The 27,687-nt window shown below is 38.5% G+C and overlaps 1 long non-coding RNA gene and 1 pseudogene across 1 annotated transcript in view; both read left to right on the top strand.

Annotated features, from left to right (window-relative positions):
- The window catches only part of LOC131833820 (uncharacterized), a 66,494-nt gene extending 44,096 nt beyond the window's left edge, over window positions 1-22,398 (top strand). Inside the window, exons 3-5 of the long non-coding RNA XR_009354652.1 lie at window positions 16,026-16,084; window positions 18,113-18,158; window positions 22,339-22,398. This is a non-coding gene — a long non-coding RNA (uncharacterized LOC131833820). The remainder of the gene's footprint in view (window positions 1-16,025; window positions 16,085-18,112; window positions 18,159-22,338) is intronic.
- Window positions 22,399-22,601: 203 nt separating this feature from the next.
- LOC131827326 (large ribosomal subunit protein eL38-like) lies at window positions 22,602-22,963 on the top strand (annotated as a pseudogene).
- Window positions 22,964-27,687: the final 4,724 nt, after the last annotated feature.

Genomic DNA, 27,687 nt, shown 5'->3' with positions numbered 1-27,687 from the left:
CCGTAGTAGCTGTTCCATCTCATATTCCCACCAACAGAGCACAAAGGTTCCAATTTCTCTACATCCTTGCCAGTAGTTGTTTGTTTGTTTGGTTGGTTGGTTCATTGTAGCCACCTTAATGGGTATGAGGTGGTATCTCATTGTGATTTTGATTTGCATTTCCCTCATGATTAGTGATGTTGAACATCTTTTCATGTACTTACTGGACTTTTGTACATCTTTGGAGAAATGTCTATTCAAGTGCTTTGCCAATTTTTGATGGGATTGTTTTTTTTTGTGTTGTTGAGTTTTAGGAGTTGAGTTCTAGATATTAATCATGTTATTAATCAGATAAATTATTTGCAAATATTTCCTTCCATTCTGTGGTTTGCCTTTTTACTCTGTTGATGGTGTCTTTTTTTAAAATTTTATTTATTTGACAGACAGAGATCACAAGTAGGCAGAGAGGCAGGCAGAGAGAGAGGAGGAAGCAGGCTCCCCGCTGAGCAGAGGGCCCGATATGGGGCTCGATCCCAGGACCCTGAGATCATGACCTGAGCCAAAGGCAGAAGCTATAACCCACTGAGCCACCCAGGCACCCCTATGGTGTCTTTTGATATACAAAGTTGTTTAGTTTTCATGAAATCCAATATGGTATTACATCTAAAAAATCATTGCCAAATCCAGTGTTGTGAAGCTTTTGGTTATTTTCTACACAGAGTTTTATTGTTTTAGGTCTTACATTTAGGTCTTTAATTTATTTTGAGTTAATTTTTATATATAATATTAAGTAAGAATCCAACTCCATTCTTTTGCATGTGGATATTCCGTTTCCCCAGCACTATTTGGAAAGTCTGTGCTTTCTCCATTGAAATGGTCTTGGCACCCTTATCAAAACCCAGTTGACTATATATGCAAGGGTTTATTTCTGGACCCTGTTCTATTCCGTTGGCATATATATCTGTCTTTCTGATAGTACCACACTCTTTTTTGATTATTGTAGCTTTGTAGTAAGTTTTGAAATCAGGAAGTGTGAGTCCTCCAGTTTGTTCTTCTTTTTCAAGATTGTTTTGGCTATTCAAGGTCTTTTGAGATTCTGTATAAATTTTAGAATGGGTTTTTCTATTTCTGCCCCAAAAATGTCATTGGCATTTTGAGAGCAATCACAATTAATCTGCAGATTGCTTTGACCTGTATTGATATCTTAACAATATTAAGTCTTCCAATCCATGAACACGGGGTGTGTTTCCATTTGTCTTCTTTAATTTCAAGAGAGTTTTATATTTTTCTTTTTTTTTTTTTTTTAAAGATTTTATTTATTTATTTGACAGAGAGAGATCACAAGCAGATGGAGAGGCAGGCAGAGAGAGAGAGAGAGGGAAGCAGGCTCCCTGCTGAGCAGAGAGCCCGATGCGGGACTCGATCCCAGGACCCTGAGATCATGACCTGAGCCGAAGGCAGCGGCTTAACCCACTGAGCCACCCAGGCGCCCCTATATTTTTCATTGTACAAGTCTTTTCCTTCCTTGGTTAGCTTAATTCCAAAGTTTTTTTTTTTTTTTTTAATTCATTTTCATGCTATTATAAATGGAATTGTTTTTGTAATATTCTGTTTAGTTTGTTCATTGCTACTATATAGAAACAACTAATTTTTTAAAAAAGATTTCACTTATTTGTTTGACAGAGAAAGAGACAATGAGAGAGGGGACACAAGCAGGGGGATTGGGAGAGGGAGAAGCAGGCTTCCCGCCAAGCAGGGAGCTCCAATGTGGGGCTTGATCTAGGACCTTGGAATCAGGACCTGAGCTGAAGGCAGATGCTTAATGACTGAGCCACCCAGGTACCCCACAGTGCAACTAGTTTTTGTGTGTTGACTTTGCATCCTGCTATTTTGCTGAGTTTATTCATTCTACTATCTTTTTTTTTTTTTTTTTAAGGTGTGTGTAATCTTTAGGGTTTTCTACATATCAGATCATGTAATCTACAGAGCCATTTTTTTTCTTTTCCAACTTAGATGTCACTTATGTATTTTTCTTGCCTAATTGCTCTGACTAGAACTTTCAGTAGTATGCATAGTAGAGGTAGTGATAGGTATTCTTGCCTTTTTTCCTGATTGTAGAGGAACAGCTTTTAATCTTTCACCATTGAGTGTGATGTTTACTGTGTTTCTCATATATGCTTTTTATTGTGTTGAGGTAGTTTCTTTCTATTTCTAGGTCTTTGGAGGGTTAGGGTTTTGTTTTGTTTTTGTTTTTGTTTTTTTTTTAACCATGAAATGGTGTTAAATTTTTGTTATGTTCTTTTTTGGGGGGTGTCAGTGAAGATGATCATATGCCCCCCCACCCTTTATTCTGTTAATATGACATATTACACTGACTGTTTTTTGTATGTTGAACTATCCTTGCATTTCAGGAATAAATCCCTTTTGATTATGGGGCATAATCCTGTTAGTATATTCTTGAATTTGATTTGCTAGTGTTTTGTTGAGGCCCTTTGCATCAATGTTCACAAGGGATATTAGTCTTTAATTTTCTTTTAGTGCCTTTGTCTGATTTTGGTATGTAGATAATTCTGGCTTCATAGAAAGAATTAAAAAGTGTTTCCTGGGGTGTTTGGGTGGCTCAGTGGGTTAAAGCCTCTGCCTTCAGCTCAGGTCATGATCCCAGAGTCCTGGGATTAAGCTCCATGTTCGACTCTCTGCCTCGCAGGAAGCCTGCTTCCTCCTCTCTCTCTCTCTGCCTGCCTTTCTGCCTACTTGTGATCTCTGTCTGTCGAATAAATAAATAAAATCTTTAAAAAATAAAAAATAAAAAACAAAAAATAAAAAGTGTTTGCTTCTCTTCTTCTTTTTTTTTTTTTAATAGAAAAGTTGAAAAAGGAGTAGTATTAGTTCTTTAAATGTTTGGTAGAATTCACCAGTAGAGCAATTGAGTCCAGGGCTTCTTTTTTGTGAAGAGATATTTCTTATTAATTCAATCTCTTTACGAGTTATAGATTTATTCAGATTTTCTATTTCTTTGTGACTTAGTCTTGGTTGGTTTTGAATTTCCAGGAATTTGTTCATTTCATCTAGGTTATCCAATATGTTGGCATACAATCGTTCATAGTACTTTCACATACCTTTTTCTGGCCGTGGAATCAGTAGTAATGTCTTCATTTTCACTTCTGATTTCAGTCATTTGATTCTTCTCTTTCTTTTTTTTTTAGTACCCCCCCCTTTTGTTTGTTCATCAATTTTGTTGATCTTTTTGAAGAAACAGCTTTTGTTTTTTTTTTAAATTTTCTCTATTATTTTACTATCATCTATTTCATTTATCCCTGCTCTAATCTTTATTATTTCCTTCCTTCTGCTAGCTTCTGATTTAGTTTGTTCTTCTTTTTCTAGTTCCTTAAGTTATAAAGTTAGGTTATTGATCTGAGGTCTTCTTTGTTTTTAATGTAAGCACTTACAGATACAAATTACCCCATTAGCACCACTTTCGCTACACCTCATAATTTCTGGCATGTAGTGGTTTTGTTTTCATTAGTCTCTAAGGATTTTTTAATTTTCCTTGTAATTTCTTCTTTGACTCATTGTTTGAAAGTGTAGTGTTTAGTTTTCACAATTTTGTGAATTTTCCAGTTTTCCTCCTGTTACTGATTTCTAACTTTTACCCATTGTGGTTAGAGAGGATATTTTGTATCATACCTACCTTTAAAAAATCTATTGAGACCTCATTTGTGGCCTATTATGTGATCAGTCCTGTGAAATATCCCATTAAAACTTCAGAAGATTGTGGTATGCTGTTGTTGGGGATAAGTGTTCTGTATGTTTGTTAGATTGAGTTGGTCTATTGTGCTAATGTTTATTTCCTTACTTATGTTCTGTCTAGTTTTCTGTTTATGATAAGGGATATTAAAATCTCCAACTATTGTTATAGAACTGTTAAATTTTCCATCCAATTCTGTTAGTTTTTACTATATATATTTTGATGGTCTGTCATTGAGTACACAAAGGTTTATAATCATTATATCTTCTTACTATATTGAAGCTTTTATTAATATATAATGTACTTCTTTGACTTCTTGTAAACCTTTTCAATTTAAATTCTATGTTGTCTAATAGTATATCCACCTGTGCTCAATTTGGCTTCTATTTACAAGGAATATCTTTTTCTGTCCTTTCACTTTTCATCTATTTGTGTCTTTAGATCTAAAGTGAATCTTTTGTAGACAACATATAGTTGGATCCCTAGATTGGGTTCTGCCAATCTCTGTCTTTTGATAGGAGAGTTTAATCCATTTATATTTAAGGGAATTACTAATTAGGAGGTTTACTTCTGTTATTTTGCTATTTGTTTTCTAAATGCTTTATAGACTTTTATATCCCTCATTTTCAACATTACTGTCCTCTTTTGCGTTTAGTTTAATTTTTATAGTAAAGTATTTACATTCTTTCCTCATTTCCTTTTCTTAATATACTTTAGCTATTTTCTTTGTGGCAACAAAGGATATGGTTAATATCCTAAAGTTATAACACTATAATTTGAATTTATTTTTAGAAAGATTATATTTATTTATTTTAGAAAGACAGAGAAAACATGTGTGAGCGCGCTCATGAATGGGGGGGAGGGGCAGGGGAGAGAGAGAATCTTAAGCAGGCTCCAGTACAGAGCCCTTTGGGGGGCTCAGTCCCACAACCCTGAGATCATGACCTGAACTGAAACCAAGAGTCAGACATTCAACTGAGCCACCCATGCATCCCTATACCAGCCTAACTTTAATACACAAAACCTCTGCTCCTCTATAGCTCCATCCCACCTCTTTCAGCTATTAATGTCTTAAAAATCCCATCTTTATACATTGTGTGCCCCAAAACATAAACTGATAATTTTTTAAATGCATCAGTTTCTTTCTTTTTTTTTTTTTTTTTTAAATGCATCAGTTTCTTAAAAAATATAAAAAGCAAGATTTGGAGTTACAAACCAAAGTTACAATAATACTAGTTTTTAGCCTTAGAATTTTTCTTCTTTAATTATATAAGTTTTTTCATGTAGAAAACAAAAAGTACAATTACAAACCATTGTTATAATAATATTAGCTTTTATAATTATTCATGCAATTATCTTTATTTCTCAGTACAGCTTTGAGTTATTGTTATGGCTTCAAGTGTCTTTCCATTTTACCTTGCAGGACTCCCTTAAACATTTCTTTCAGGGCAGGTGCAGTAGTAACAAATTCCTTCAGCTTTTTTTTTTTTTTTTATCTTAGAATGTCTTAATTTCTCCTTTACTCTTGAAGGGTATAGAATTTTTTTGGATATAGGATTCTTGGTTGACAGGGATTTTTTCTTTTAGTACTTTGACTCTATCAGCCCAATGCCTTTTGGCCTCCAAAGTTTCTGACAAAGAATCTGCTTATAATCTTATTGACGGTCACTTTTATGTGATTATTTGCTTCTCTCTTGCTGTTTTCTAGATTATCTTTTTGGCTTTGCCATTTGAAAGTTTGAATATAATATGTCTTGGTGTGAGTCTCTTTGAGTTCATCTTACTTGGAGTTCATTGAGACACTCTGATGTCTATATTCATGTCTTTCATCAAGTTTGGAAAATTTTCAGCCACTATTTTCTTTCTGCCCCTTTCTCTCTATTCTCCTTCTTGGACTCCCACAATGTGTATGTTGGTCTACTTGATAATGTCCCACAGGTCCTTTAAGTTCTGTTCATTTCTCTTCAATCTTTTTTCTTTCTGTTCCTCAGATTCAATCATTTTCATTGTACATTCTTCCAATTCACTGATTCTTTCTTCTTCCTCTTTAATCTACCTTTGAATTCCTCTAGAGAATTTTTTATTTCATTTGTTGAAATTTTCAGCTCTAGAATTCCTTTTCATTTCTTTTCTCTTCTTCTTCTTCTTTTTTTTTTTTAGGTTTTGTATTTCTTTTTGCTATTTCTAGTTTGTTCATACATTGTTTTCTCAACTTTCTCACATCCTCCTTTAATTTTTTGAGCAGCTTTAAGATAGCTATTTTAAAGTTTTTGTCTAATATTTCTGTTATCTGGTCTTTTTTAGGGTCAGTTTCTTTCTTTCTTTCTTTCTTTTTTTTTTAAAGCTTTCATTTATTTGTCAGAGAGAGAGAGAGAGAACACAAGCAGGCAGAGTGGCAGGAAGAGGCAGAGAGAGAAGCAGGCTCCCCGCTGAGCAAGGAACCCCATGCGACACTCAATGCCAGGATCCTGGGATCATGACCCGAGCTGAAGGCAGTGGCTTAACTGACTGAGCCACCTAGGCATCCCTTAGGGTCAATTTCTAAAGATCTATTTTTTTCTTTTGATCTTGCTTGTTTCTTTGTATGCCTTGTGTTTTGTTTTGTTGTTGAAAATTGAATATTTGACTCTAATAATGTGGTAACTCTGAAAATCAGATTCTCCTCCTTTTCCAGGGTTTACTGTTTTTATTGTTGCTGTTGTTGTTTTTATTGTATTTGTTTATTATTTTTGTTTTTGATTCTGTAGGCAGTCTCTGGGCCAAGATATAAATTTAAGGTCTTCTTAGATCTTTTCTAAGCCTTTCTCTGGGTGTCTGGTTACTTTCTGAGTTTCCCTATATATACAGTTACTTTTTAATGTTCTGGTCTTCACTGTCTGACTATGAGGGGAAAAGGAAAATAAAAGGGGTATAGAAAGAGTGCTAACCTTTTAAGTCTCCTGGATGTCATTTCACCCAGATGGGAAGAGATTTGCTTAATGGGGGGAGGTGCAACAACAGTGGCTGCCTGCCTCTTTGTCTGCACCTCTGTGATCAGAAGCAGCAATCAATGATCAGAGCACAGATCCCTGATATTTGGAGGATAGGTCCCTTTTTGCCTATCATAGCTCCTGCAAGCTGTATGCAAGCTGCTTAAGGAGCATGTGAACAGCTGCCTGCCTCATGGCTGGGGGTGGGGAATGAGTAGCTGCTACTGTGCTAAGGCCCACAACTGAGACCAAAATTAACTGTCCAAGTCTTCCCCCAGACATTAAAAGCTTTCAGTATACTGTCCAGAGTTCCAAAATAGTTACATAAGACTAATTTCACCAGTGCCTAGTAGAGGGGACAGATGCTCAGTGCTTCCTACTCTACCATCCTTCCAGAATCCTTTAGGATTTTAAAAAATAGATTTCATTTTTTAGAACATTTTTAAAGTTCACAGCAAAATTGAGCAAAAGACAGATTTTCCATATACCCCCTGCCTTACATGCCCAGCTTTCTCCATTATCAATAGAGAAATGCCTCAAGATTTTAAATAACCACCAATAAAATGGGTAAAAACCATCTCTTAAGAAAATACCAATTGTTGTGTGGGAGCCTTTCAATGCTCTCCACAGCAGGCAAGTCTGGCCCTTTTAGGACCAGCGTTTGCATACCAGGGGGTGGCCTCAGTACCTAATAGGCAGAAACACTCATGGTTTCTTCTCTGTTTGTGAGAAGTACAGGAATAACAACAATACTGACAACTCAGAGTCATTCTGCCACTTTCTGTCAGTGACTCTACCATTTACCTAGTTTTCTAGTAGTCATCTTTCAGAATGACTTTTCCTACTTAAATCTTTTTTTTTTTTTATTTTTGTAGAAGATTTTATTTCTTTATTTGAGAGAAAGAGAGATAGTCAGAGCATGAGCTAGAGCCAGGGAGAGGGAGAAGCAGGCTCCCCACTGAGCAGGGAACCTGATGCAATATGGGGCTCCATCCCAGGACCCTGGGATCATGACCTGAGCGGAAGGCAGATGCTAACCTGACTGAGCCACCCAAGCACCCCAAGGATTCTTTATTTAAATAGTTGCAAAGTTCTAAAGATTCGTTCACTGTAGCATCTTAGCATGTCTATTCTCACTCCTACTACTCTATTTCAGATCCTTGTATGTGGATTCTGGTCTCATATGAGTCTCCTAAATAATTCTCTCCCTTGACAGACACTCCTTCCTCCCGTAACATGGCTACTAGATGTATCATCCTAAATCACAGCTCAGAGTATCTCATCCTTCTGCTAAGAAAAAAAGAAGCTGACAACTTCCCAAGTGGAACTCTAGAAATTGCCTGGGGCAGTCGCTAGGTTCCTGCGGTCCTCTCCCAAAGTATAAGGTCCTAGGTCTTGAATGTTTATTTTCGTTTGGGATGCCATTTCCTCAAAATGATGCCTTCTGAGGCTGTTTTATAGCAAGAGTTCTGTTTTATAACAATCTATAAGAAAATAATAGTCTAGAACTCTCCAGTCTTCACCGCAAAAAAAAGGCCTTTGTCTGCTTTCATTAAGTTGTTGTCTAGCGCCACCTTGTGTTAGAACTAAATAGTGGCTCTAGAGACAAACCACCCGCTGTACACATTTCATATTGCAGAACTTTAGCAGAAAGGTAATTTAGAGATTATTTAGACCGCTGCCTCATTTTATAGATTAGTAATTCATTCAGGATTTGGAGGAAGAACTGAATCCAGATTTCTTGAATTCCATGCTTCTCAATTTTCTAACACAGTCTCATAGCCTTTTCAACCTCCAACAGAATTGGGCCAGAGTGATGATGCCACCTTTGGAAGAAGACAAAAACATAATAATTGATTCCTTACCATAATCCTGTTATTATAATAAATACATTTAGAAATATCTCATTTATTCTTTACAGGTAGTCTGTACTTATTTCTGTTTCACAGATGGACAAGCTACGATTCAGAGATGTTGAGGAACTCATTAAAGTTATATTGTATTATTTGTTCGCAAATATTCATTCCCTCTTTGCCCTTGCCATACTTCTGTGTACAAGCCAGAGAGATACTCTCCTGTCCGTATTGACTTGGGGCTTGGCCAATTCAACTTTCTTAGGTCAACAGAATATGAATGTACTTGATATCTGCCACATGTGAGCAGAAGCTTTAAGTTTTGTGGTCTGACTAGGTATATTTCAGCCATGCCTCCTCGGTGAGAGCAACATAGCTTAGAGAGTGTCTGTTGCTTCAGTTGTGGCTTCTGGAATGAGATGATACATGGAGCTGAGCTAAAGCCAGATGAGCTGACCCGTCAGAGTTGAGGCTGACCCACAGCCTGCAGCCCTCATAAAACATGAGCGAAAAATAAATATTTGTTTTGTAAGCCCATTGGGAATTTGGTTACTGCAGCAAAAGCTGACCAATACCAGGTTTGAACACAAATCGGACTGACTTGAAAATCTCTCTGGAAACTATGTAAAAAAGAACCCTGCTCCTGGGGTGATGTTTAATTTAACTAATTTAAGAACCTATGTGTTAGGTCTTAAGTTGCTGAGGTTCTCACCTCCTTCAAGTCTGCTTCATTCTACTCTCTGACACTTCGTCTGAACATCTGATTTAATTTTGCAAATTGCTTCTCTGGCTCTGACTTTGCAGTGCTTTTGATTCCCTTTACCTGATTTATCTTTTCTTCTTTTAAAATCACTCATAACAGTGCTTTTATTTACCTTCCAAAATACTCTACAATTTATTTATGAATGTAGGTTAGATGTCTCCCCCATTGAATTTTAAGAGGGAAGGTTTTTTTTGTTTTTGTTTTTGTTTTTTTTAAATCTCTTTTACTGTCCTTCCTTAGACAGTGCCTGGTACTTATTTGTTAAATGAGTGCATGAAAATGTGAAAGTACTTCTGAAAGAATGGTAGATGTTGTATTTTAAGAAGATGACCAGTAGAGGTCAGAGATGAGTCCTTTAAATACCTTGTTAGACCAGCAACCAGTTTTATATCTGTGTTTATACAAGGATCTGTTCACCCTGGATGTCTCAGGAATTAGTGTTGCTTGCTACATAATCAATATAGTGGTGGCAATTGGCATATATCATGAAAACCACTGAAAGGTAAAAGCTGATAATGCCTCGGATTGGTTTCTCCCCCATATATGACCTAGTCTTGAGAGCCAAGTGTGGGGAACGGCGGTGGGGGGGCAGGTGGGAGCAAATAGAAATAGAAAATAGGATGCAAGGGGCTTCTGGGTGACTCGGTTGGGTGCTGGATTCTCGGTTTGGGCTTAGGTCATGATCTCATGGGTCTGTGGCATCAAGCCCTGAGTTGGGCTCCCCAGTTGGCAGTGGGGAGTATGCTTGAAGATTCTCTCCCTCTGACCCTCCCCCACATATGTGCACTCTCTCATTCTCTCTCTCTCTAACTAAATCTTAAAAAGAGAGAGAGGTAAAAAGGATGCAAGATGGAGCAGAAAGTGTTAGTTTCAAGGTTATGTTTCTTTATATAAATTGCTTGTAAATAAAAGTTACATTTGGTCAAACAGCCAGAGAAGATAGTAAATGCTTATTTTCAATGACAAAGCCATTGCCTAGATTAAGAACACAGCTTTCCAGAAGTGTGTATGTGTGTGTGTGTTTATGGATACAGCCCATTAATACTAGAACACTTGACTGACTTTTCCTCTCCTCTTTTACAGCACAAAATGGCAAGCTAAGAATCACAAATCATGTTGCTGCCAGAGTGTGTTTTAATCTCCCTGGCTTAATAGCTCAGGCCTAAATGTCACAGTATGCATCTGCATAGAGGAAGGGTTTAAAGGAATGATACTGGATTGGAAGCAAATCATTTTCTACAGTTTGCATATTGGTCTGATTAATTCAAGGATGAGAATTTGTGGAGGAAGGAAATTTGCTGTTATTGGTTACCTCCCACAGGTCAGGTCTTGTGATAAGTAGTTCTACTTGTTAGCTCACTCACTCTGTGAAGTAAACAATGTCAAAGATAGCACCTAGAATTTAGTAGAAGCTTGGTACTGAATATATGAATGAGTAATCACTTTTAGGCAAAGGAGCTCTTTCTCTGTTTTGCTTTAGTTTATCTGAGAGGGTTGATTTGTTGTATTTCCTTGATAGAACTAAATCCAACTTAAACCCGGGATGTGGGTACATTTATCTTCAGTGTTCCTCTTTTGTTACGTGTGTCCATTTCAGGGCACTGGAAAATATGCATACAGTGTGGTTCACTAAGATACTGAAAGGTAGGCATGGATAAAAAGCTAAATTAATTGGATGTTAATTCTGGTCCTGCCATGAAACATTTCCTTTCCCATAGATTCTGCACAATGAAAATAATAATTACATAATTTCCACCTTTCCTACTTTACAACATATCCTGAGATAAATACGAGATGCCATATATGAAAGGTTTTGAGGTGACTAAAATTTGGGGGGCATAGATGGGGGCCTGATGAAAATTTTTCTATGACGTCCTTTGTGGAGGGAATATGGCGATGCTCTGGCTGTCTTTGTCTAAATGAGGGGATGAGCAAATCAGAACAATAATCTCAAGATCATATATCACCTATACCTCTTCTGCCTTTAGGGGTGGTGTGGATTTCCAGACTGAAGAACTCCACTGGGTTTGAATATTAGAGATGAAGGTTTTCTTGAGTTTTGTGTTGGTCAATAGCCAGAAAACATAATTTTTTTCTGAGGCGTGTTGGCAAGATACATACAAAGGTAGATTCTCTTAAGATGGTTATATGAAAGAGAATACACAAACTACTCAAAAATATTTTTAGTAGGGGGCAGGTCGGATGGGCAGATGGGCCAGAGTGGCCACTGGAAGAGTTTTCTCTAAGAGTTTATGGAGGTTCATTCTCACTCCAACAGAAGTGAAAAAGAACTTTCTTCCTCTTCTCTCTCCCTTCCTCCTCCATTGCACTGAGAGCTCTAGTTGACTGTTAAGCATGTAATATATTCATTGCAAGCCTAATCACCACAAAGAATGTAAAGATGCCAAGTACACATGAACAAATTAGAGGTTCTTAGTCAAATCCAAACAAATATATACCTGATAATGGCTTTGGCTGAAATATATTTTTATGTTTTATAGCATGTTCACATTTGCCAGTGGTTAGCAAAGATTAAGCTTGCCAAACTTTAATGTGGTACAAATGCCATGTTCAAGGCAAAGTAAGTGGACTGTTACAGGATCTGGCAAATCAAAAGCATTATCAACAGCTGTGGTTTTCATATGCTTTGTGAGACTGGAATAATAAAGCACAGGTGCATTTAGAGTGGGTATTAATTCTCACATTAATTTTTTTTTAAAATATGACTTATGCTCACTGGTAGTTTCATATGGTATTAAGTTATAATCAACTTCTGGTTAGATATGGTAATAACCAGAAGGCAAAATTGATTGGGTTTTAATTAATTAACTAATTAGTTAATTAAGGATTTATTGAGAGACTACTGTGTTCAGGGTCAATCCAAGAGCTTTACATGTGGAAGAGGAATTCTTCCTTTGGGGGTGCTTGGGTGGCTCAGTCAGTTAAGCATGTGTCTTCTGCTCAGGTCATGATCTCTGGGTCCTGGGACTGAGCCCCTTGGCGGGGTCTCTCCTCAGTGGGACTCTGCTTCTCCCTCTCCATACCCCCAACTTGTGCTATCTCTTGCTCTCCTTAGCATTCTCTCTCTCAAATAAGTAAAATATTATTATTATATATATTTTTAAAGAATACTTCCTTAGGTCTAGCTATCAACACTCCTGCGCCATCACTTCCATGCCAGTGGGGGCAGGGACCCCAAGCTAAAAGTTCTCCCCAGGTAAGGTTGCCAGAGTTCACAAATAAAAATACAGAAAGCCCAGCTAAATTTGAATTTCAGATAAAGGGGGGGCGCCAAACAAAACAGTGAAAGTATATTCCAAATATTCCTGGGGTGGAGGGTACTTACATTAAAATTATTTATTGTTTATTTGAAATTCCAATTTGACTGGACTTTCTGTAGTTTATCTGGCGACCCTATCTGGGAGGCTTCCTGCGCTGCGGCTGTGGGAGTGAGCCACAAACCCAGATGTCCTCCAGCTTCTCCACACCCGTGCAGGTGTTTGAGGTTCTGCCCAAGGCAATGAGCACAGAGAACAAAAACACTGCTGTATGACTTCCTCTTCTCCTCCCCTTTCTCACTCGGACTTTCAACTTCCTCCACCTCGTATCCTCTTCCTCATTACTCCAGGTATATGTAAAACTCTATAATCCCGTCAGTCAGTCATTGGGTTTGCTAAAAAACCACCTGGGTTTCACAGATTACTATCCGGCTGCAGATTTAGAGGTCCTATTTGGATGTTAGCAACTAAATACTCTTTAAATCATTTTGTGTTCCAGCTCCATTACTGTATCTCCTCCCCAACTACTTGATAGATAAATGGCTCTGAGTGGATACCAAGGAATGCAAAAGAGAAATCCATACTGATGTATTTGTGAGGGGAGAAATTTTGTCTATTAAATTATACCTATACTTTAGCTTCTTGTCTGTCTTTTCCCTTTCCTCCCACCCCAATCTAGAATTTTTTAAAAAGATTTTATTTATTTATTTGACAGAGATCACAAGTAGGCAGAGAGGCAGGCAGAGAGAGAGAGGGGGAAGCAGGTTCCCTGCTGAGCAGAGAGCCCGATGTGGGGCTCGAACCCAGGACCCTGAGATCATAACATGAGCCGAAGGCAGAGGCTTAACCCACTGAGCCACCCAGGCACCCCCCAAATCTAGAATTTAATCTCCATGAGAATATGGACCTTGCCCTGGGAATATTAAAACAATACCAGGCACATAGTAGCCACCTAGAAAGTATATGTTGGGTGAATGAACAAACTTGCATTTTCCAGTGAGGAAAACGAGACTTAGGAAGTTAATTGGCCCAATTTGCACAGCAGAGCTGGGCCTCATATGTAGATCTAACCAACTGGTGAGCCCCAGCACTTCAAAATTTAATCTGAAAAAAGGAAAAGTAAAAATTGTATTTCTTTAGTTCTTTAGCTGAAAAATGGAAACTTTCCCATAATAGCAACAACAACAACACCAAAAAATTCAAAAGAAATAAAGTCTCAAAAGCATAAAACTATTATGTTTATATAATACTATTTTCTGATTCTACAATAACCAATAAGCTCTGTTCTACTCCCCAGAACAGAGGAGTGATCTGAGGGTCTGATATAAATGCTCTGATGTTGAGGTAATGATTTCTTGGGCCGCAGGTAACACTTACAATGCCTTTGTGTGAATTAGAAAAGGATGCTCCTTTTGCTAACAAGGCACAGAACAACTCCATGGCAGACAGCTTGGTAGGGGGAATGCAGCCTGAAATTCAGTCCCCATTTGCCACGTTGGCCAGACACCTTCATGGAGTGGACAATCCACCCCTCCATAGGCAATAGCTCCTTTCTTGGCATAGCTGGCCATTGGTCCAGAGTTTGGCTGGAGGAGCTGTTACAAGTTGGGAAATTCTTCTTTCCTCTCAGATCTTTGTTTTTTAACCACTTGCCCTCTGGGTATCTTACTGCGTGTCCCTCCCAACTTGAAATGGGGCTCTGTCCCAGGAAAATTAATCAAAGATTTCCTTGTATTCCCCATATCCAACCTCAATTAGTCAGGAAAGGACAAAGTCTCCCACCATCCTAATGCCCTCCCACTCATAACTTTCCAATTGCCAATTAATGTCCAGAGCAAGGTGACTGATGCCCTTAGCACCAGTGAATAATCTTGCCTTTCCCAGACCAGGTCAATGGTTCTTCTACGTCTTAAGCTTTCTGTAGTAACTCCTGAAACATGGTGAAATGGTCTTCAGCAAGTTCTTCTCAGGAAAAACAATATAGAAATACTTTGACTATACCATTTTAGGTATAGTCTGTAAGTCCATATACAATGTGTGTGTTTGTGGGTACTTTCTTAGATACATGGATGAAAAAAAGTAGCTAACAACTTAAATTTGGAGACAGTGTGATATAGAGGAAAGGACCCAGGCTTTCGAGCAAAGCAGAGCTTTGTTAAATGACAGCCCAGCTCTTACTGCCAGTGTGACTCTGGGTAAGGCCTTTAATCTTCCTAGTCCTCAGTCTCCTTGTTTACAAAAAGAGCCTAAGACTTAAATTGTAGGGTTGTGCTTCAGTTTTCCAGGGCTGCTATACAATAGTACCACAAACGGGGTGTCTTAAATGGCAGAAATTTATTCTCTCACAGATCTGGAGTTTGCAAGTTTGAAATTGAGGTATTGGCAAGGTTGAATCCTTCTGAGGGCTCTGAAGGAAGGATGTGTCTCAGGATTTCCTCCTCAGACTGTGGATGTCTATCTTTATATTCACGTGGTGTTCTCCCCATATGTGTGTCTCTGTGTCCAAATTTCCCCCCTTCCATAATCATACTCGTCCTAATGGTGAGGACCCATCCTAATGACCTCACTTTAACCCACTTATCCCTGTAAAGATCCTATGTTCAAGTAAGATCACACTTTGAGGTCCTAGGAGTTAAGATTCTAACGTATCTATTTGGAAGGAATCCAATTCAACTCATAACAGGTTCCTAAAGGAATGAAATATGGTAACTTATATAAAGTACCTAATGGAAATCTTTGGTTGTGAGAAGTACTTAAGTAGCAATTGTATACTTACTATTGATAGTTTTACCTTTTGTTCTTTGTGATGATCTTATAAATACATGGTTACTCTCTGGGATTAATAGACCTATAAAGAGAGGGTCTATATGGGGAAAATGTATGAATATATAGTATATGTCAGATATAAGAATCAATTATTGAGAAGAAAAGGCTTTATATTTATGCATGTATTTGGGGTGGAGCTGGGAAAGAGCAGGGATATAGGTAGATGGTGAATGAAGGGCATAGAATTTAATTATCCAGATTGATTGATTTTGAATTGATTAACGCTGGGTTCTACCTCACTTTGAAAACAGAGTTAAAGGGAGATACAGAATGAAAGTTTACCCTTGAACAATATAATTTGTGCCAGAAACAGTCTGAATTATTATGTTTGTAGAGCAAACAGAGTCATTAGAGAATCTGCCACATTCTGATGACAGGAAAACACAGAATATAATTTTTCTACAAACAGCATTAATTGGAAAATGTTTACTATAGTAACATTTTCAAGTCTCTATGGGATTTAAAAGTGATATATTTTCTGTGCACGTTTGGTTTTAGAGTGTTATTTGAAGAGAAATTTTCACTGTTAATAAAACTAGAAAGGAGAAAATTATATTTGCTCTTTCATGAAGAGAGACATCTCGTTTGATCTTGAACTTTTCCCTTCAGGATATCCTCCATGGCGGCTGGGTAACTAAGACAATGCAGTGGAATGCCTGGCTGAGAGGGTGAGTCTTCAAGAAGATGAAGGGTTATTATGTAAGAATCTGGTCTCCATTAAGAGTAGAACAAGAGGAAATATGTTTGATTTGCAGAAGGAAGAATTTAGGCTAGATCCAAATACTCTCTGTATTGGTAATCAGTAAAATAGATGCCCAAGAAAGGCTAAGTAATACCATTCCTAAGAAGATCTGTAAAATTATGACAGCAATTGCATTATTAACAGTTTTCAAATTCATAAGGACTTATGGATATTCTATCCAGCATATGAGATTTGCATTACCCTAGGCAATTTTTCAAAATAATTCTTTTCTAAATAATCTTACTCAGTGTGTGTGTGTGTGTATATATATATATATATATATATATATATATATATTTAATGGATGGTTGAGTTTGATTAAATTGATCAATTTGGAAGTTAATTTTAGAGTTATAAAGACATGGTCTTATAATTTTCCCACTCAAAGATTTCCATTTAAGTCAAGCCAAAGAAAAATTGAAAATGGAGAGAGTTTTAAATCTTAGATTTAAGGTCTAAATCCTGATTTTCCCAGGAAGAGCATAGATTTCTTTGCAGATAAGAAATCTCCCCTCCTGGGCACCTGGGTGGCTCAGTGGGTTAAGTTGCTGCCTTCAGCTCAGGTCATGATCCCAGGGTCCTGGGATCAAGTCCCGAATCGTGCTCTCTGCTCAGCGGGGTGCCTGATTCCTCTCTCTCTCTCTCTGCCTGCCTCTCTGTCTACTTGTGATCTCTCTCTGTCAAATAAATGAATAAAATCTTTTAAAAAAAACAACAAAAAAAGAATCTCCCTTCCTTCCCTTTCTGTCTTTCTGTCTTTCTTTCTTCTTTCTCAAAGCTGATTCCAAAGAACCTTTCTCATAAGGAAGCATTCATTATATCTGTTTTGTTTTGGAGAGTACCAGAAAGCTTAGGAACAATATTTGTGAGAGGTGTACAGAAAGGGGTGCTGCACTCTCCATATTGTTTCTGTTGATAGAGGCCAGCAGATAACTGCAAAATCTTTTCATTTTGCCCAAGAAGATATAAGTCTATAAGGGATCAAAAGTGGTTACCAAGCAAATCCGTTTTCAGAAGTGACTTCTTCTTGACTATTCTGCATTTATTTTTTTACCAGTCTTGTTTTTTTGTTTGTTTGTTTTGTTCTGTTTTTGTTTTTGTTTTTGTTTAGGATTCCATTTATTTATTTTGACAGAGAGAGATAACAAGCAGGCAGAGAGGCAGGCACAGATAGTAGGGGAAGCAGGCTCCCCGCTGAGCAGAGAGCCCCATGCGGGGCTCTATCCTAGGACCCTGAGACCATGACCCAAGCTGAAGGCAGAGGCTTTAACCCACTGAGCCACCCAGGTGCCCCTTTACCAGTCTTGTTAATAAAGTGTTTGAGTTTTAATGGCTATGAAAGTACAGGAGACACATTTTTGGGTCTATGAAGGGCAGAAATTTGGATCAAAGACTGTAAAGAACACTTGAATGACTTTATCTGTGAAAGAGAACTGAAAATGTTTAGCTTCTCCCAAAGGGAGGTTTAAAGCAAATTCTTTTGTTTAGCCTGATCTAATGGGGAAGGGGGAAAGGAAGAAAATCCTGAGACTATGAAGAAAAATCTGAGGACCTCAGGCTCCCCGCACGCAAATTTGAGGTTTGAATTTACACCTTCTGAAAGGCCTACATTCTCTAACAAATAAAAACAATCTCAGGCTAATAACAATACCCGTGCCCTCAATAAAAATAACTAAAAGTCTTCTCTAGAAATACATATTTTCAACACTGCACAGGACTCTCTAGATAAAGTGCCACCAAACACGAACTCACAGTTCTAAATTACAAGGAACATGAAGCAGCAATCCAGAATCCTTAATAGTAATCATAATCAATTTCTTAGACCCTAAAAACTTCAGAAATAGATGACAAAAATTTAAAACTATTAAGGAGAAGAAATAAACACTATTAAAATATTTATTAAGGGTAACTTTTTCTGGCCTATCCAGGGGTTAATTTGTGTGTTCTTTTGCAGGATGTTTTACTTATGAAATAACCCAGGACCAGAGTTCTGCTTATGGGTAAGAGGGGACTCCATGTTATTTTCAGAATATTCGTTCTTACGAGTGCCGGGTCTCCATGAGCAAGCCTCACTGGGAAGGGGCACAGCTGCTAGCCTTCAACTCCAGGCCAGTGTGCAAAGGGAAGTTCGAATTTGTATTCCAGCTGAAGTCAGGTTTGGAAAGCAGAGTAATTCCAAAAGGGTGGAAAGAGTGAGAACCAAATAAAAGAGAAGCAAGAGAAAACCAGTGAATTTAGGAGGTGAAGGTTGTGGTGTTCTTTAAGGCAAGAGAATACAAATGGGAGATGGAACCCTTTGTATGTCACCTTCAAAGGGGACTGCGATTTGGGGCAAAATTCAGAAATGTTGTTTTGGTTATGAAGTGAAGCCAGATACAGTGAAAGAAATGTAATTTCAGAAGGAGAATGTGTCTGCTAAGATGTGAATAAGAGATCTTATTTTATTTTATTTTTAAAAAAGCTTTATATTTAAGTAATCTCTATACCCAACATGGGACTCAAACTTACAACCCTGAGCCAGACAGGTGCCTTTGTAGATTTTAATCCCTAGAATTGTACATTTTTGACTAGGCTTGGGTTCTCCTTTCTCTGTCTCAAGAACATCTGTCCTATATCATGTTGTTGTTGGAGACACAACTATCAGAGTCTTCTGTCTCAACTAATCAGCTTCCAAATGAATGGGACAGAAAAAACTTTCTCAGAACCAGAACTGGGTCTGAATATCATATCCTATTATGATTTAATATCATGTCAGATCTGTAGATAGCACGTCACGATGAAAGGAAGTGTGCTCAAGTCATGTGGTGGCTACTGACATTCACAATCAGTTGCTTGGAACATTTTGGGACCTGTTTTTAGGATAAGGAATGGAATAGATAGAATTAATTTAAACTGCTTTTGCTTAAGAAATTTCCAGATTTCCAGACAAGAATCAGCTGTCTTCATGAACAAAATCCAACTCAAAGGTAAAAGCCAGATTAGCATAACTTGAGGAGACACTCATATTAGTTGGACATTGTGGTGTTATAGAATGAAACATTCTAGTTAAATAGGGGTAATTTAGAGTCAGTCCCCAAGGAAACTGGAAAATCATCAGGCAGGTATTTTTAATTCCTTCCTTCCTTCCTCTCTCCCACCGTCTTTCCATTCCCCACTCCTTTCCCTTCTTCTTCCCCTACCCTCCTCCTCCTTCTCTTCCGTGACCTCCTCCTCCCTTTCCTGTCTCTTTCCTTCCCTCTCCCTCCCCCCTTGGCTGTTCCTTTCCTCTCAGCACCCACCTTTGCAGACAAACTTTTCTCCCCACTCATCTGTATCTGCCACCTGGTGGCCTCAGACCCACGCCCAAAGTTGACCGGGCTGTAATCTGTGCTTCACACTCAGTCTGTGTCCGGGGTTCCAGTCAGACGCCTCTTCCAGCCAGAGGCAGACATGGGCAGCGTAGAAATAACCATAATCCTAAAAGGAATAGAGTTTCTTTTTATCACCTTAAATACAGAGTCGTTCTTTGCCCCTGGGGGTAATTTTCCAGCTACCCCGTGTATTTGAGAGCAGTTGGTATCCCAGGGCTCTTGAGATGATTCATACAGTTTCCTGCAACACTCCCCTGTCTCCTTCAGATTTTGTTGAGGCTGGTGGTTTCTGTTACAAGTCATAGTTAGTGAGTCTTCTGGGGGTTGAGTGAGGAATTCTTTTCCTAACAGTTTGCTTAAAGGCGGAGGAGGATGTTCCTTTTACGGATATCAGGAAACATGAAAGAGAAATAGTTAGATCTAATCCTTTACAGATAGAATTCTATTTGTCTTCCTATTTCACTTGGATGTGTCCTTTTTTTCCCAGCTTTAGAAACTAACAGATAAGAAAGCAGTTTAGACTTAAGTAGTGCCATTTTTTTTTTTTTTTTTTTAGAGCAGCATTCACAATCCAGTTTGTATGTTCTGAAGAATCTTATATCTGAAAAAATAAGGCATTCACACTAAATACACTTTAGGAATAGCTAATTAAACAAAATAAAGTAGGTTTCTTTACTGCAAGACTTTTCAGTTCCTTTAATATACTAATGGGCATTGTGACACTTCAAGAGTGGATTATACTTTTCTGAAAATTATTTGACCAGTTTGTTTTGGAAACAAAAACTTTTAAACTCATTCTGCCAATGCAAGTTTCACGGCTCTCGACTCAAAAGGGATTGCTTGTTGGGGTGCCTGGGTGGCTCAGTGGGTTAAAGCCTCTGCCTTCGGCGCAGGTCATGATCCCAGGGTCCTGGGATCCAGCCCCACATCCGGCTCTCTGCTCAGCGCAGAGTCTGCTTCCTCCTCTCTCTCTCTGCCTGCCTCTCTGCCTACTTGTGATCTCTGTCTGTCAAGTAAATAAATAAAATCTTTAAAAAAGAAAAAGAGATTGTTTGTTGCTGTGCTTGACTACCATACTATCCCCCAGCTCCAAACCTTCCCTACTCTACTCCACTTGGTGGTGCAGGGCCAAGACCCTGGAGAGCACATTTTTCTTTAGTTCATCTGGCTTCCTTTTGGGATACCCTTGAGAGAGACTGGGCAGCAGGAGAAAGGGATAGGGCTTTTCCTTCTTCCTTTCTGTGGGCTGTTTCTAGATACCACACTATCAGTGGCCTTTCACTTGGCACCAGTAATTCATTGCTGTCTTCACCTTCTCTCCACACTCGCAGAGCCTCATTGGAGTCTGAGGTGAGGTAGCTGCGGCTCCAGGTAGGGGCCCCCTTCTGAGTCAGAGCTCCAAATCCAAGAGGCCTCTCCTCAGAGCACCCACATAGCAAGAGTGGCTTGTCAGGGCCCCACCCTAAGCCCTGGGTCCCACCTCCATGGGGCTCTCTCCCAACTTCCAGCTCTGGAAATTCCAGCTTCTTCCCCAAGAGTAGAAAGCCGCTGGCCACCTAACTCTGTTATCTTAGTGTTCCTTTGTGCTGTTTTTGAGCTCTCCAACATCTGCAAAAAAAAATTCCCATATCAAATTCTCTCTGTTAAAACACCTACTGTGGTATCTATTTTCCTGACGGGACCTCAGTGGAAAAAAGAATGCCCATGAGAGCTTCTCCTCCACAGGAGTGCCTTTGGAGATGGAGGGAGGCTGGGAGAGTGGTTAGAAGAGGCAGTGGAGGTCTTGCCTTGAATCTAAAGCAGTGGTTTTCAGACTTTAGAAATTCAAGGGAACTCAAAGAAGTTTCATTTTGAAAATTTCATAAGCACCCCTTGAAATAATAGGATACATTCTGGGGTGTTATTAAAATAGAATTATGAACTCCTTTTTTCATCTATTAAGTTACTCAGCAATTTTAGTAAAAATGTAATGAAATGCAACCTTTCTGCAGGGCCATATTTGCCATAATTTTAAACACAGACTAACTATTCCAAGACACTGGAAAGAGATAGTGTGACTTGGTAGGGTATTGGAATTTGAATATTGAAAATGCAAGCATATGTTCTTGTGGAATATCTAGGGATACATTTAAAAATATTTGGTTTAAAAAAAATAACTAAATCTCTGTGTCTCAAATTTGGCCAATCATTAGAATCATCTGGGAGGTCATTAAAATTTCAGATGGCCAAATTTGACCCCAGGACCAGGGATTCAGACTCTACTGGGTTGGGATCCTGGAACTGTTATTTTTGGAAAGTACCATATGATCAAGAGGTTCTGATAATGGACATTTAGGATCCATTATTATATAGAATACAAATGTTCTAATTTGTTTTTAGAACTTAGATTCAAAATCCAGTGTTTGGCTCCCCCCCTCCCCCAATAAAAAGTCTGAGCTAGGAGCCTTGGTGCTGACAGCTCTCTATCCTAGCAGGGGGCAGCAGGGAAACCCTGGGCTGCAAGAGACAAAAGACAATGGAGCTTCCCTCCACGGCTGATTTTTAAGGGCTTTTGATCATCTCCACCCAGTGTCCAAACCAATCATGGAACCGCAGAACCAAGGCAGTTCTGACAGGTTGTTTCCACACCACAACACCATTTCTGTCTGCTTGTGAGGCCTCCGGGGTAGGGGGATGGGGGTGCTGCGATCAGGGTGCTGCGATTCTAAGTTACAAGTGGGTCTTTCACAATCGGTACAGAGTTTTTCCCCAAGTCGTTACCTTGCTGGGATTCTAAGAGACAGTGGCCAGGCATCTGACTTCTGAAATAAACAGCCATCTGTGTCCACAGGTCCTGCCAGGAGCTTCTCAAGTAAATGGACAATGAAATAAATGAAAGAACATAGCCAAGGTGAGCAGCAAGAGTCTCATTTAACTTGACCTCAGTTTTCTTGCTTAGAGAGCTTCAGTATTTTACTTTATTTTAAAGATCTTATTTATTGATTTGACCAAGAGAGCACAAGCAGCGGGAGAAGCAGGCAGAGGGGATGTGAGAAGCAGACTCCCCACTGAGCAGGGAGCTCAAGCAGGACTCCATCACGGCACCTTGGGATCATGACCTGAGCCAAAGGCGGCCGCTTAACTGACTGAGCCACCCAGGCGCCCCTGGAGAACATCAGTATTTTTTATAACGTTTTGTAGAAAAGGTGAAAAAGGGCATCTATCTGGCCGTGCAAGTCCTTTCTTCCTCCCTGTGAGCCTCCTAGTCAAAACTGGCAAAGTTGAGGAAATCAAGAACTTCCTGCTCAAGGCCAGGAGAAAGGATGCGAAATCCGTTAAGATGGAGAAAAGCAAGGATAATGTCGCATTTGCAGTTTAGTTAGTACAGCAGATACCTTTACACCTTGGACAGAGGGAAGACAGAGAAACTGAAGCCTTCCCTGCCCCTAGGTTGCACAGTGAAGGAACGGAAGTGAACCAGACATGCTGATTTAACTGTATTGCAATTTTTAAAAAACTTAAACAAATGAATAAATAATTATTTAAAGGGGTGGAAGGGATACTTGTTTTCCAGCTGCTCCAGTTGGCCAGTTGCAGTGACTTCCAGTTTAGATGAATATTGTTGGGTTGCTGGGGATGGTGGGTCCTGGATTTGATCAGGGAACTCACCCGTCTTGTGGCTTTTCAATCGTGGAATCTGTTGACACAAAAAATCCTCAGCACTTTGGGTGATTCAAGTGCACTTTCCTAATTTGCTCTCTTTTTACCCTCTTTGTTATTTCCACATTCCACAAGAATCCATCACTCCCCTCTGAATTATGTGCTGCTTAGGACTGATGCTTATACCAACCACTCTGGGAGGGCAACCTCAGCTTCTTGAACTCACAGAACCTATTGTTCCGTCCCTTTCTTACCCAGCGTTGTCACTGCAGCCCTCTACTCCAGCTGGGAGGGCATGGATATGACTCCCCAGAGAGCCATTCATCACAGTAATAAATGTTCTGTGTTTTACTAAGTTCCATCAAAGTTCACCTCCACACCGAAGCACAACAATTGTTCTCTGTGCGTTCTTTTCTGTGTCAAAGCATAGCATTCCCAAAAGTGCACAAGCTATTTGTATATGTGTGGTAGGTCAACTTGAAGTTGCGTACACATCTGTACACAGACCACTTGTGGATGTGTTTGTTTTTCAGTGTGTTTGAGTCCTGGTGAGAGACTGGCACTTACAGGACCCCTCATAGCTGGGCTGAACCACCACCTTCACAGGCTTCATGTAGATGTGACAACTGCTTTGATGTGCGCATTTTCAGTATTGTTCTCCAGTTTGCTTCTTATCCTCCCAGGTGTGTGTGTGTGTGTGTGTGTGTGTGTTTAATTGCTTCACTTATTTAAACATCTCTAAAGACTGCTAAGTTAGTTAGCGGTACAAGCCTGTTGCTAGCTTTCTCTTCTCCCTTTTTGTTTTGTTTTGTTTTGTCCACATGCCTAAATTAACTAGAAACATTCATTGCTCAGTCATGAGGGTGGGATTCTTCTCTGTAGAGTCCAGGAGGACATAAAAAGCAGCCTGTCTTTATGTTAACATAGACTGTTTTCATTGTCCTTTTCTTACCAAATGCTCTCTGCCGACTTACTTTAGAAAAGGAGCAAACACTTCCCTTGCTTCTCAGAGTATGCAGTCCTGTTATTCCGCAATTTTAGAACAATTTACTATGTAAGCCATCCAAAAGAAAATAAACAACACACACACACACACACACACACACACACACACGCATGCACGCACGCACACGCACACATACTCCATGGCAAAACAGAACAGCTTGGACATTCTTTCCCTGTTTTTTAACTTCATTTGCTCAATAGTGTGTTTAATAAGATATATACCAACTTATATTGTCCAGCACTATTTAATGCAATAACCTCTACACACAAAAAGGCCTAAGCATTTAGCCACACATGTCATCAAATAAGAGATTTGGTAATAATGTTCTGTAATTTAACATTTAGATTTTAAGTTGTGCCTTGTTAAGAAAAACAAAAGGGCCTATTAACTCACTTGCTTTTCTTGTTAACTCTATTTTTTAACTGCCTGAGCAAACATCCAATTAGAGGGGTAACTTGTTAGGGTCATACATTAACTAAAAAGAAAAGAGGGAAAAAAAAATTGTAGCAGAAGCCAGGAATTTCCAAAGACTTATTTTGTTTGAGTTAGGATATGATATCTTTTATTATTTTTATTTATTTTTTAAAGATTTTATTTATTTATGGGTGCCTGGGTGGCTCAGTGTGTTAAAGCCTCTGCCTTCGGCTCAGGTCATGATCTCAGGGTCCTAGGATCGAGCCCCACATTGGGCTCTGCTCAGCAGGGAGCCTGCTCTCCTCTCTCTCTCTGCCTGCCTCTGCCTACTTGTGATCTCTGTCTTCAAATAAATAAATAAAATCTTTTTTTTTAAAAGATTTTATTTATTTTATTTATTTATTTGAGAAAGAGTACAAGTTGGGGGGTGGGCAGAGAGAGAGGAAGAAGCAGGCTCCTCACTGAGCAGGGAGCCCGATGGGGGCTCCCTCCCAGGACCCCAGGATCACAACCTGAGCAGAAGAAAACCATTCAACCAACTGAGTCACCCAGGGGCCCCAAGGATATGATATCTTTGAAGTAGGCTGATGACAATCTGTCCCTTTACATATTAAAGATAAATGATTTAGACATCCCTGTCTGGCTACTTTAATCTTAATTGCAGGAAAAGACAAAGTGGAACACAGATTAAACGAAGAAACAAAAAACAGACTGTGCGAATGAGCATAAGGAAAGCACAGTTTCAAATTTTGTGTTGAATTTAACTTTGCCTCAGTTGATCCGTACAGCCTGCTATCTCACATCATTCCAAGAAACACGAAAACCTCAGGTTTTGATACAGATGCTATCAAAAGTTCAACTGGTTTGATCAAAGTTATGGTTCTGCAGACCCACTCATTCTTAGAGCAAAAGTAGGTAACCAGGTTACCGGTTAAAAGACAAATTTTTTAAGGACTCAGAAGTGAATAACCAAATCCCACATTAAAATCTGTCATGTGTTACATTGACATTACTTTAAATTCTAAACCTTTTCCCCTAGTTTTTTTTTTTTTTATTTTTGAGAAGTAATGGACATACGTCACTGTAGAAGTGTAAGGCACTCAACATGATGGTTTGATTTATATATACTGTCATTACTACAGCAGATCCATCTTTTACATAAACATAATAAAAAGAAAAGAGAAAAATTTTCTCCTTGTGATAAGAACTCATAGGATTTATTCGTTTAACGATTCTCAACTATGTATCATCAGCAGTGTTAGCTCTAGTCATCATGTTATACGTCGCATCCTTAGTCGTCATCTGTTTTACAGCTGGAAGTTTGTCCCTTTTGACCGCCTTTCTCCAGTTCCCCTTCCCCACACCTCCCACCTCTGGTAACCACAAATCTGACCTCTTTTCCTGTGAGTTTGTCGTTTTTGTTCTTTTCATTTTTTTCTTTCTTAGATTCCATATCAGTGAGATCATACGGTATCTGTTTCTTTCTATATGACTATTTCACTGAGCATAATGCCCTCAATGTCCATCCATGTTGTTGCAAATGGTAGGATTTCCTTTTTTTTTTTTTTTTAATGGCTGAATAGTATGTCATAGTGTGTGTGTATGCACACCCACTTATATACATATAAAACATACATACATACATGGGGGTGCAGATGTACTTTTGAGTTAGTGATTTCATTTTCTTTGGATGCATTCCCAGAAGTGAAACTACTAGATCATATGGTATTTCCATTTTTAAGTTTTTGAGAGTGCTCCATACTGTTTTCCATGGTGGCTGCGCCAGTCTACAATCCCACCAACAGTGCACCGGGTTCCCTTTTCTCAACATCCTCACCAGGGTTTGTTCTCTCTTGTCTTTTTCATTATGGCCATTCTAACAGGTCTGAGGTGATATCTCATTGTGGTTTTAATGTGCATTGCCCTACTGATATTGAACAAGTGATATTGAACATCTTTTCATGTACCTGTTGGTTTTCCATATATCTTCTTGGAGAAATGTGTTTTCAGGTCCTTTGCCTATTTTTTCACTGGGTTATTTGGGGATTTTTTTTTTTTTTTTTTTTTTTTTTTTGCTATCGTATAGGCTCTTTACATATTTTGGGTATTAACCTTTTATCAGATGTTTGCAGATATTTTTTCTATTCCATAGGTTGTATTTTTACTTTCTTGATGATTTCTTTTGCTGTGCAGAGCTTTTTAGTTTGATATAGTCCTACTTGGATTTGGCTTTGGTGCTTGTGCTGTAGGTCTCATATCCAAAAGATCATTACCATCATCTATGTCAAGGAGCTACATCCTTATGTTTTCTTGTAGAAACTTTATGGCTTCGCATCTAACAATTAAGTCTATAATCCACTTTGAGTTAATATTTTATTAGTGGTGTAAGGTATGGATCCAGTTTTATTGTTCTACATGTGAATATCTAATTAGCCCAGCACCATTTATTATAGAAACCATTGAGTATTCTTGACTCCCTTGTCAAATATTGGTTGACCATATATGATTGAGTTTATTTTGGAGCTCTCAATTCTGTTCCATCTGCTCCATTGATCTATTTGTCTGCTTTTATGCCAGTGCCATACTGTTTCAATGACTATAGCTTTATAGGGTAGCTTGAAACCAGGAAGTGTGATGCCCCTCATGTGTTCTTTCTCAGGATTTCCTTGGTTCTTCAGAGTTTTTTGGTGGTTCCAAATAAATTTTAGAAGGTTTTTTCTATTTCTGTAAAAAATGTCATTAGAATCTTAATAGGGATTCAGTTGAATCTCTGGGTGACTTTTAGTAGTATTGGCATTTTAACAGTATTAATTCTTCCAATCTATGAACATGGGATGCATTTCCATTATTTTGTATCTTCTTTGATTTCTTTCATCAATGTCTTATAGTTTTCAGAGTACAACTCTTTGACTTTCTTAATTAAATTTATTCCTAAATATTTTATTGTTTTTCATACAATTATAAATGGGGACAATGTCTTTATTTCTTTTTTGGATAATCAATTGTTAGTGTATGGAAATGTTACTGGTTTTTGTATGTTAATTTCATATCTTGCCATTTTATTGAATTTATTGTATAGATCTAACAGTTTTTTGGTTGAATCTTCAGGATTTTCTATAT

Source organism: Mustela lutreola, chromosome 1, assembly GCF_030435805.1.
Source record: "Mustela lutreola isolate mMusLut2 chromosome 1, mMusLut2.pri, whole genome shotgun sequence".
NCBI classification, from domain to species: Eukaryota; Metazoa; Chordata; class Mammalia; order Carnivora; family Mustelidae; genus Mustela; species Mustela lutreola.
Note: the sequence above shows the minus strand (reverse complement) of the source record. Positions and strands in the feature narration are given on the sequence as shown.